Raw genomic sequence first — 12341 nt, 5'->3', positions numbered from 1 at the left:
ATAATTTCTTTTCTTAAAAAATACATATAAATATCTTTAACGAGATACTTAATTCATTTACAATTAATAAATTTATAAAATATATTTAGTTTTAATGCAAAAAAAAAAGCTAAAAGTGTTAAAAATTCCCAGTAAAACCAAGTTTATGTCCAAATATAATTTCTATTATTATTTAAATAAAATATTATTAAATGATTTTAAAGAGTGTAGATGAGAATCATTCATCGTATCGTTTTTCCACGCTTCAAATCGTAATTCCGCATAATTACTAGTAATTATGACGCGTCGCATTACCGCTTCTTGCTCAAGTACCAACTTGCTATTATATACCTGATGTTACTTAAGGAGGATCGGCTACGCTCCGGATGCACCACTAGTTTTTTTTTCCATATAATATTATCTCATTTTAAAGTTAAAGCCCTTGACTGCACAACGTCAATGTCCTAACATTATTTTTTTATATATATTCTTCCGGATTAAATGAGCGATAACAGCCTTTGCCAAACAAAAAAAAAATGTAAAAATTTTTAAATATTTAATACTTTTTTTAATGTTACAATTTTTTTCATTTTTAAATTTTTAAATTTAATTTTATGAATTATTGATAAGAAAAAAAAAATTGTAGATTTAATTTTAATTAAAAATCAACATTTAAAATTTGTTAATTTGACACAAAAAAAATATAATAATATGTTTTTTTTTGATAGTTGAGAAAACAAATCATTTAAAATAATTTGTCAATTTTTTTTTCGCTAATTTAATAATGATTTAAAATTTATTAATAGTAACAAAGACGTCATAAAAATAAAAAGACGTATCCTTGATATTATTAAAGATAAATTATCCACTCATTAATTTAAAAATATTTCAACAGTCTTAACAAGATTTTTAGAATTTATTTTCGTCAAGTTAACATAAATAAAATTGGATTTATCAAAAAAAAATAAATAAAATAACACCCTCGTAATCTTCTTATCTAACAAAAAAAAATCTTTCAGCTTTTAATCCACTAAATATTATAACTCAATTGACAAAAATTTGAACAATAATAATCCAACAAATTTATGAAATAAATTCTAGTTGTAAAAAAATTATATTAAATCAAAATTTATGTATGCATATCCTCAAAAATAAATTATAAAAAATGTAAATTTAATTTTTCATAATATACTATAATGTTTATAAACTAATGACAAATGTGTTTATAAATAAATAATGTTTTTTTTTGTTGTCTCAACTTGTACATAGGGCTGTATATAAATTTTAAATTTATTAAGATTTATTGTTTACATCCTGGATGTATATGATACTGCTGTAAATTCTTTAAACGTATTTAAATTCATTATAAATATATATAAGTATACATAAACCATCAGAGAGACAATTCATCTTTTATTTTACAATTGGCAATGTCTACTGATAATACAATAATGACGCAACAAAACAAACACGTATCACCCAAGTCAACTTTGTTGTAAAAATGCATATTTTTTTATTATTTCAAATACAACCAGTAGCTTGTGTTTTAAGTAAATGTTTTTTCCATTTACAATCATATACATACCACCAACGCAAAAGAAAAATATAACAGATAAGAGGAAAGAAAAAACAAGTTTATATGGAAATCGAAATGACATTTATCATATCAATTTGAGTGAGACACAAAATCACTACTTGACGAGATAAAATAATTTAATAATTGTTATTCATCATTTTACTTTCTTCAGTACTTTATATAATTTTTTTTAAAATATTTTCAAGGACAAATCGATTAATTAATATAGCATATGATTAACTAATAATAAGACAATTGTGTCCAAAAAAAAAAATAGATATGCCGATGATTTTTGTGAAAAAAAAAATCTTATTAATTTTTAAAAATCATGTAAATGAATAAATTAATGTTTTTATAATTTATTATTATTAATTTTCATTTATAGATGATGATTCACAAACCTTCCGAGAATACTAGAAATATTATATGAAAAAACAATAAAATATGTTTAATATAAATTGTCAAATTGCAGTACTTGATAGAAACTATCATCATGAGTTTTATAATAATCGTCAGTCAGTCAGGTAGAAAGAAGATAAAAAGTAGAAAAATAAAAATAAAAAAAAAATGCGTATACATGGATGATAATCATAGACTGTCTCGTGATTCATTTGAATCGTGTATTACGGCAAGTACCGGTACTGAGATAAAAAAAATAGGCAAAAAAAAAAAATTAAGAATAAAGTGACCTCGGTAGATTGAATCCCTGATGGAAAATAAATTATCTATATTTTTATTATTTTCCTAAAAATAATAATTATTAAAATATGATCTAAAAAATTTTTAAATAAAAATTTTTAATTATTGTAAATAACATAAATAATATTGAAATATTATTAAATAATTAAAATTAATTAATTTTTAATATTAAAATAATTACAAAAAGAAAATTTTAATAATTGAAAATGGAATTGCCTTAAGGGTTTTAATTCCGGCAATCGTAATATCGGATGTTACCATGATGATAAATCTTTCTCTCATCTTTTAATTAATTATTATCTCATTCTCGTCTAAAATCAACTTGTCACATTCATCAACGACAAATTGATCAATTTATTTGTCTACGAAAAATCAAAATAAATATTTCATATTAATTGAAAAATAATTCATAATAACAACAATGTATAAAATTTATTAAACATCAAGTAAATAAATAATTTTTAATATGAATATCCATTTTTTAAATAATAATTAAAGAGATAAAAAAAAAAAAAAGAGGGTTCTGGATCGTTACTTCCGGTGATGGGTTAATTAATTAATCTAGTGTGTATAAACCAGCACGGAAACTGATGATGATGATGATGCTCTCATCACGGTTGTGTTATTATTTCACTCAAAAATATGTTTATGTAATATTACAATAACAAAATATTCATATAGAAATTTAATGCAAAAAAAAAAAACATATTTTCTGACTGCGTGATGCGATTATTATACGGTGATGATGATGATTTTAATAAATGATGATAATATATTAATATAATCTAATAACAAGCATCACATTTTTACAATGACCTGGTTTACGTTATAATATTATTATCAATAATAAAACTGCATCACTATTTATATTTTTATATAAAATATTTTTTTTATTATCATCACCACATTATTGTCATCATCATGAGAAGAATAATAATGATGAAAAAAAAAATTGATGTCTTTTTAAAATTAATAAAACTCAATTGATATACAAGCCGGAGATGAAATCAAAAAGAAAAAGCCGAATGAAGAAGATGCCGAAAGACAAAATGTCAAAAAGCTCAGACATTAATTTGTCTCAGAGTTAAAAAGATTGTACTGTATTTTATATATGGTGAATGAATATCGACAATTTTGTATCGAATAAAATAAATAGATATAAGAAATAACCTAGCTAGAAATAATAATGAACCAATATATTTTAGTCTATGAAAAAAAATAAAATATAAAACAGATGGAGAAAGATTTTATGTATTTAATAGGAAGAAGGAAGCTTGTGGTATTTGCGTTTGAACATTTACCATTTGTGGAATTCACGATAGATAAACGTGGGGATTTTCACATGCAAAAGGAAAAATAAACATTCACATATATACGCATTTAAAATTGATATAATATGCGTGCACACACAATGACTTCACCAACAACTGAAGATTGCATGACTAACGAATCTAGTGAAAAAATAACTAAAAAAATTTTTGTTGTTATTTTATTTTTTGATTTTAAGACTGTTCAATATGATGATAAAGGAATTTATTTATTTATTTCATTTACCATTTGAAAATATTCTTCAAGAATATAATAAATAACAGAGTGGCTGTACCGTCAGTCAAACGAAAAAGGGATGCGAGAGTGAGGAATAAATAAAATAGGGAGAGAGCTTGTAATAGAAAAAATAAAATAAAAAAAAAGATTCATTGATTGAAAGATATACTTTGGAAAATAATTTTTGATAATGCTTTTTTTTTTTTTAAATATTGGCAAAACTACTTTCACTGTGTGTATATTAAAAAATAATTTTTTAAAATGTAAAAATGTTTCTTGTCAATTGACAAGAAAATAAATTTTTTTATTTCAAATTTTCTTTATCATTTCAATTGATTAATTTTAAAATAAAAAAATAAAATAAACATTTTAATGTATTTTATCAAAAGAATATAATGATAATAATGTTTATGTCATTTTTCTTTTTTTTTTTTTTGGTTTTGCAAAATGCAAAAGTTACTTTTGTTTTTTATTTTATTTTTTTTCAATGTCGCTTTCTATTGGAAATGCTATTTTATATTTATCGACACAACAATTTTGCTTCCGTGCTGCAATGTGGCTAGAAATGATTGCAAATCTGGTGATTTCAATCGTTTTTATATTTTTATTTTTATATTTACTGACTGCATAACATGTGTGTGTGTGGTTCGAGGTGAGCAGAGACCCAACGACGAGGAACCAAGATTATCGAAGCAAAAATAATAATACTTTCAATATAAAAAATGCGTAAATTGATATATATATAAGTAAAAAAAAAATATATACATTCATTGAGATGAAAAATTATATAGCAAATTAAATAATCTATACTGTTACTCTAATAAATATGTATTTTTTTTTCTATAATATTTTTTCATCAACTCCAAGAGTTTAATTGAAAAGAAGAAAAAAACATAAATTAATTTAAAAATGTAAATAGCAGTACATGAGGTCAATTTCCGTTCAATTAATGCAGAAATAAAACAATTTTCTGGTAAATTTATAAAAAAAAAAAAAAGCTCAAATTGACCGGAGGTGTCACAAAAGTGTGAAAACAAATTGGATAAATTGTTAGATGAAAAAAAAAAAAAAAACAAAATGATCAAGCTGATGAATTTTGTTATTTCAATGAATAAATATTTAATAATTAATAGCACAAGTTTTAATTTAGTTTAGGATTGTGCATGTATGTAATTTGATGCATAAAAATGCAAGAAAAGATAAAATAAATAAAATATATACACAAAGTGCAACTATGAAGTGGTGGGAATCAAATACGACTAACTATCTATCAGAGGGACTGAGTAAACCACCACAACCAGCTTTTGTACATTGCCTTTAATTAGCATAATCCCAGTAAATTTATCTATTTTGTCGACATTAACAAACAGCTACTACCGTCGAGACTAAACAAAAAAAACTCCTGTTTTTTTTTTTTTTTACAAAATTCTTTTTTAAATAATAATCAACACACACGAATATGATTAATTATTTTTTTCTTTTTATTTTAAATAATTTCTTAATGATGCAATTTTTAATTTTATCAAAAAATAAAAAAATCAGCAACATTTTTAAATGCATGTATAAATTTTATGGCTCGAAAAACATACGTCTGTCTGAAGAGGGCGATAAACGAGCTATCGGTGGATATGTACCAAAGGTTTCAGCAGCTCCAAAAAATTTAAAAAAAATTAAAAAATAAAAAAACCAACGAGCCAATGCAATAATATCGTAACGAGCTTTCCCTTTTGATTTATTTTTTTTTTCTCAGCCATTTAGTTAACAAACAAAAAACAAAAAAAAAGTGGAATTAAAATTTTTAAAAAATTCAACTATTTTGAAGAGAAAAAGAGCTTTTTTTTTTTTTTTAATTTTTAAATAAAAAAAAAATGATTATTGATAAGACTCTTGAAATTTATTTTTATAAAATAATAAAAATATATATTTATTTTATTTCCACATATAAATACAGCGGTCAGGTTGGAGTTTTTTTTTTTTTTGCAAGTACGAGTAAAAAACCATTTGCTGAGTGATTTATTTGAGGTTATTGTCCGGTCCATGGATATTTTTTTTTCTCTCCCGTTGAAGTGCAACTACCCGATGAATTTTTATTCACATTTTAACATTTACAACTTTACATTTAGTCAATATATTTTTAACAATAAAAAATACAAAAAAAAAATAAATAAATAACAAGTGCATAATAATAATTATATCGTAACTCGACTGAGAAATTTTTTTCATTAAAAAAAAGGATAAAAATAATAATCTATATAGGTCAATCAATCCATGAGGATAAAAGCTCACTGACCGATTTTTTTTTATCTTCTATTTTTTATTTACATTCCAGATCAATGATTTTTCAAGCAAGAAAAAATCTTTTGCATTTAGAATATGACAAACAAAAGTGTGTAGAAAAAAAAAAAAAAAAAAAAGAAAACAAAGGGGGAGCCTGTAAAGATATTTATTATATAAAAGCTTGCAAGCACAGCAGCAGCAAGAGAAGCATACCCTTGCTTGAAAATTCCATCATTCAATGTGCATCATATCGGTCACACACAAACTGTGCAATCTCCCCTAAATACAAAACTTAATTGATGAATCAAAACGCCCTCATTCAGGCGCAAAAATAGGGTACCAAATTGTTACGTCAAAACCGCATACATGCACACACAAACAAAATGCCATTATTTTTTTTTTATTCATTTTTTTATTGCGTGGGGGTAGAAACAATTTCATAAATATTATTTTACTACTACGATATATATATTTCCTTCTTGTTTTGTATATAATAAGCAATAATTCTTGATTTTTTAATATAAAAAAAAAAATGAATTATAAAGATAATATTTATTTTTATGAGGCTAAAGTTCCAATTGACTTTGAAGAGAACAAGTATTGATTTTTCTCCAAGTAAATATGGTAACCCCTGCTGGCACAGAGAGAGAGAGGAGAGACTATGAAAGTTTGTTGAAGCGAAAATGGAACAGGGGTATAACTTTATGAGAATAATGTTTATACTGGTCCCTCGTTGTCGTCGACGACGACGTAGGAAAATCGTCGACGGTCAGAGACACATAAATTTTTACTTGAAAAATTTTTTTTTTACATCAACAACAAAAGTACTAGTCAAAATTGCTTTATTTATAATTTTATTATTGAAAATATGGGTGTTGCATTGAAGGTAAAGAAAGAAAGCACAAGTGCCAAAAAACGATCAAGTTTTATTCGAAATTTCTATAAAGTAACGATTTTTTGTATGTTTAATTTTTTTTTTTTAATTTTTTAAGGTGAAGAGGCGTAAGTTTGATCAATATTTAGATTGAATTGTATAATATTTAGTAGATTAAAACTTGCAAAAGCTTTTTAAAAATTTCTAGAAAAGTTTCGGTTAGAGATAATAAGGGCTGTTTTTGTTTTTTAGAAAATGCAATTTCATTTAACCTAGTAAAACTAAAAATTGCTCGTTAAAATTGTTAAAATTTTAAGACTTATAAACTTGCAGATAAAGCAAACAAATAGTTGCCAAAAAATTTTTAATTCTACATTTTTTTATACTTCAAAAATAAATAAATAAATAAAAACAAAAATTCAAAAAATAGCATTCTCTAGAATTAATGCAACGATATGTTTGTAAATAAAAACAATGCATGACATTAATAATAAAAAAAAAAAAACATCATCATTATTGTCAATATGTTGAAAAGCTTTGATAAATGCAAGTTTGAATAAATGACATTACAACATGAATGAGCAAGAGAGAAGAGACAATATAAAAAAGAGGGTAAAAATATATATTGGGTGTTCATGTTGAAAGTATCGATTGCATTGTCGGCTTTAAAAACTTTTATTTATATTAAATAATAATAAAGGATCGATTCAAGTAACACCAATGCCTATCCTTGCCAGTTGAAACTTTGAATAAACTCATCCCCTAAACCCCTAAACGCGTATATATATTTTTTCAATGAAAAGTTATAAATTATATATTTGTCGGGTTTCAACGCTCAATACCAAATGTATATTAAAATAAATAAATAAATAAATAAAGGTTATACCAATTAAATGTAATCCAAAACTCAATACATAAATAGCAAAGTGAGTTGAATTTAATTAGACCACATCAAGTAGTAGTTGTAATCCTATCAACCTGTTAAATTTTTTTTTTTTTAGACAAGACACGGATTAAGATTGGTGTTATTGATTTTCAGGTGAAAATTTATTAATGTATATATTATATTTTACAGCCAGCCAGGTCATAAAAGACCTTACAATTTTCCCCTTTGAGGAAATATATTATGAAACTTGTACTTGACTTTTATCACAATCTTGAAAAAAAATAAAAACCCCTCAATCTTTCTCGTTGTCGTCTCTCTTTCTCTCGCTCTCTCTTCAATTGTTATAATAATTAAAATATTGTCGCGACGACAATGTAAAGTACACACCAACCCTTTGGAGAAATTATTATTTTTTTTCTTTTTAACATTTTGGCACTTGTCTAAATGAGGCAGACTGAATTCAACGCTTGTTTACGAAAAAAAAATTTTTTAAAAACCACCCCTAGTTTATTATAAAAAATATAAAACAAAGAAAAAAAAAATTAACTTTAAAATGGCTTAATTTATTGAAAAAAACTGAATGAAAATTAAAAATAAATTTTTAAATATAAATTATGTTAAAATAAAAATAATAAAGTTTATGTTTTTTTTTTCAAATTGAAATAATTTTTTTTTTGTTTTGTTTACTGTTATAACAATTGTATTGTAACATACACGTGTAACAACATAAAAGTACTGTAATATACACACAGACTTAAGGGCAATTGTGTTTGAAATTTAAAAATGCATCTTTGTTTTATTTTTTTTTCAACTGAGGTACCCTAAATATTCATGTATATGAAAAGAATAAAATTAAAAAACAAAGGTATGATGATGAAGAGAGGAGAGAAATAATACAGAGAGAAAAAAACAATATAATAATATCGAGAATTACCAAAATACAAAGTGCATTTTTATGTTTATCATATGTATATGTGCATAATAATAATAATAAATTTTTGTATGTGTGTGTGATACAAAATCAAGCAAAGCTTGAAACCCTACTCGGCACGTACTGACTTTTATATATCAAACAAGTTTGAATAAAATAAAAAATAGTAATAATAATAAAACCATACATATCATACAATCAACGAGTACCTCAAAATTAACAAATTAATATTAACAAATAATAAATTATCAATTCTTTTATATATATTTTTCAATAAACTCATGTTAACGACAAAATTCATCAACATTTACTCGTAAAAAAAATTTTTGTATGCATTATAACAAACCGTATTATTATTCATAAAAATTATAAATAAAAAATATTATAATTTAGCACATAAACATAATTTCATAGTGTTATAAAAAAATGTTTAACCTTGAGTAGATTAAATAATAATTTATTGACTTTATTGTAAAAGAAAAATTTTTTTTTTTTTCAAAACGATTATGTTTTAGATTTTTTTTTTTTAAATATTAGAATAATAAAATTGTCATTACAATAAAAAAAAAATCACAACCATGCAGTTTAGTTTTATTAGAAAAAAAATAATTATTATGGTTAATAAAATATTACGAGTACCCATAGGATAAAATTGTATTAATTTTCATTGAAAAATTCCCATAAAGATATGAAAAAATAAATAAACTGATGGATTTTTCAATAAACATAAATAGCAGAGCATAAAGATTATTATCAAATGATCAATATCCCGTTGTATATATAGTTTGTATAATAGATAATGCAAGAGTCATCGTGTCGATAATGATAATGATGATGATGGAAGCTTCAATCGCTTCTTCTTTGATTTTAATCTAACTCTCTCTCTTTCCCTCAATGTTCACCTGCTATTCATTGACATGACACTCTCTCTAATATACATTTCAATATTACATAAAAATACATAATATATATAATCTTTGAAAAATTAAAAACAATTAGTCTTTATATAAAATTTTTATGTGGAAAAATAAATACTGCAAATCAAATAATGATGATACAAAAAAATATATTTATCAGAATATAAAAAACTCATAAACTCATCAGTTGAAATATCTTTTTAATAATAAATATATAAATAAAAAAATAGTCATAAAATAAAATCGAGTAGTTTGATTTTATGACTTTTATTTTTATATATTTTTAGATCATCATTTGATAATATTGCATACAGAAAAGCATTATCGATTTGAGTAGCAAACAAGTTTTTTTTTTTTTTTTTTCTATTTTACGATAAATTGTATTCATCATGATTCACATAAATCATCAATGATTGATTGTTAATGAATACATAAAATATTATTAGAAAAATAAAAAAAAAAAAAAATTATAAATGAATTCTAGTAATATTTAAAGGGACAATTTTAAAATCCTTGAATATATGAGGAAAAAGAATGAAGCTATTTTGTATATGGGCGTTGCCCGTCATCATCATCACCATCATCATCATCAACCACATTTTAAATGATCCAAGGAGACGATAAATATTTGACGAGTCAGGTTCATTACCTTTTGTACGATATTATTATTTTTGTGCTACCATTAAAGATGTAAATCAACTGATGAAAAGAGATACTCTTTTTATTCAAAATGACGACAAAAATAATTTAAAAAAAAATACATAAACTAATTATAAATAAATTAAAATAAAATAATAAATAATAATTGTTGTTGTTAAAACAATTGCTAATCATTTAAAAATATTATATTGATTTTTTTTTAATTTTTAAATTGGATCACAGCTGTTTGATCATATTGTTTTTTAATTTTTAAACCCATGGCTGTCAATTGACCACATGGTAATCCAATGAAGCCTGATATTTTGCTAATTTTTTTATAAAAAAATTCTTTATATTTTTTTTTGGATAAAAAATATATAATATTTTTTCAACACGTAGTTTGTTCGTGTTGGTTGTTAGATAGACAAGACGACAGACACAAAATACAATAAACAGCTGTACATGTTAAACAAGAAAAATAAATAATAAATAAATTTAAAAAAATGATTATGAAAAGGTCTATGTGTATGCTTGACCCCTACAAGGTTGTCAAGACCATCATTATCAAGTTAAAATAAAAAAGTAAATAAAAAACCTGTTGTTTGTCTATATCATCAAAATATCATAATAATAGTTATTTTTAATTATATATCGATTTATAAACTAATAAATTATCTATCTTAATAATATTTTTTTTTTTTTAGAAATAGGTCAAGTAATAATAAATTTAGTTGATTATTCATTTTTCAAAAATATAAAATTTATCATTTCACCTGTCTGACAATAGTCCAAGACTGGTAATATTTTATTTTGATTATTGAAATAATAATTGTTAATTAAACAATTGAAATAAAATATTTTTTTTAAAACCTCGTAATTAAATTTAATAAAAAAATAGAAATTGTCGTTTTATTTTGGTGTAATTAGGCCTTAAATTTATATAAATCTTAGCCAATATTATTGTTAAAAAAATACAACGTATTATCAATTATTATTGTAATAAAATTAATTGTCAATAATCAAATAAAACTGTAAATAAATAAATTGAAATATTTATAATTTTATACTCAATTTAATAATAAAAAAAAATCAAAATCAATTGTTGGCAAATAAGTCGCAAAAATAATTGTTAATTGTTAACAATGAAAATATATTTTTAATTCAGTACTCACATCAATTGTTGGCAAAACAAAAAAAAGATGATCCAAGGTAAAAATTTATAAAAATTTGGAGAAAAATCTCAAGTCCACTGAGACGACGTTATTTCAATGCACCTTTAGAAATTTATGTGTTTCACGTAAGAAGAGGAAAATGGACCGGGTTTTTTACCAAAAAAAAAAAAAAAAAATGGAGGGAAAATGATTACACTTTACTCATATATTTCAATAAAACTCACAAATTGACAATTAATTAAAAATCACACAACACTTTAAACACAAAATTTAGCACAATTGTTAATGTCGTTTAGATAATTTCCGGGTTATTTATTTAATAATTATTATGTAATAATAAATACACGTCTTAACAGTTCGATGTCGCACTCGAGACTGCTTGAGAGACTCTCTCTCGTCAACTCTCTCTGCTTGGTGTTGTTTTTTTTTCTCTTTTTTTTTTTGTTCAAGCAGCGCCACGTAACGACAATTTAATAAAACAAGTTTTAGTTGAATCAAGTTTTTTATTTTATTTGTTATTAAATAATGTTTTATTATTATTAATAATTATTTATTATTATTTTTACAGATATATTTTAGTCTTCAATGTCTCATTGCAGACCAATAATTAACCTGTTTTTCAAGCCGACAATTTTACACGACACGATGCAAAATATGAAAATAAAAATTACATGTTTTGAAGAAACTTGTGTCAAATGTATCTGAATTTTTTATTTATTTATTGATGTTGTGTAATGTACGCATACACGTTGGGTAATGAAATTTAATTTTTTTATTTAATTTCAATATAAATTTGTTGTTTTTTTTTTTGTTTATTAAAAATTTATTTTAAAAATTGTATTGAAT

At 23.2% G+C, this 12341-nt stretch overlaps 1 protein-coding gene across 7 annotated transcripts in view; it reads right to left on the bottom strand.

Annotated features, from left to right (window-relative positions):
* Positions 1–11887, bottom strand: part of LOC122859028 (SH3 and multiple ankyrin repeat domains protein 3-like) — a 107513-nt gene extending 95626 nt beyond the window's left edge. For all 7 annotated transcript variants that reach the window (XM_044162356.1, XM_044162353.1, XM_044162360.1 and 4 more), the window contains exon 1: positions 11496–11887. The gene's annotated coding sequence lies outside the window, so the exon portion shown is untranslated. The remainder of the gene's footprint in view (positions 1–11495) is intronic.
* Positions 11888–12341: the final 454 nt, after the last annotated feature.

The sequence above is a fragment of the Aphidius gifuensis genome, linkage group LG6 (assembly GCF_014905175.1).
Source record: "Aphidius gifuensis isolate YNYX2018 linkage group LG6, ASM1490517v1, whole genome shotgun sequence".
Classification (NCBI taxonomy): domain Eukaryota; kingdom Metazoa; phylum Arthropoda; class Insecta; order Hymenoptera; family Braconidae; genus Aphidius; species Aphidius gifuensis.
The sequence above is the reverse complement of the archived record's forward strand: the minus strand, read 5'-3'. Positions and strand labels throughout refer to the sequence as shown.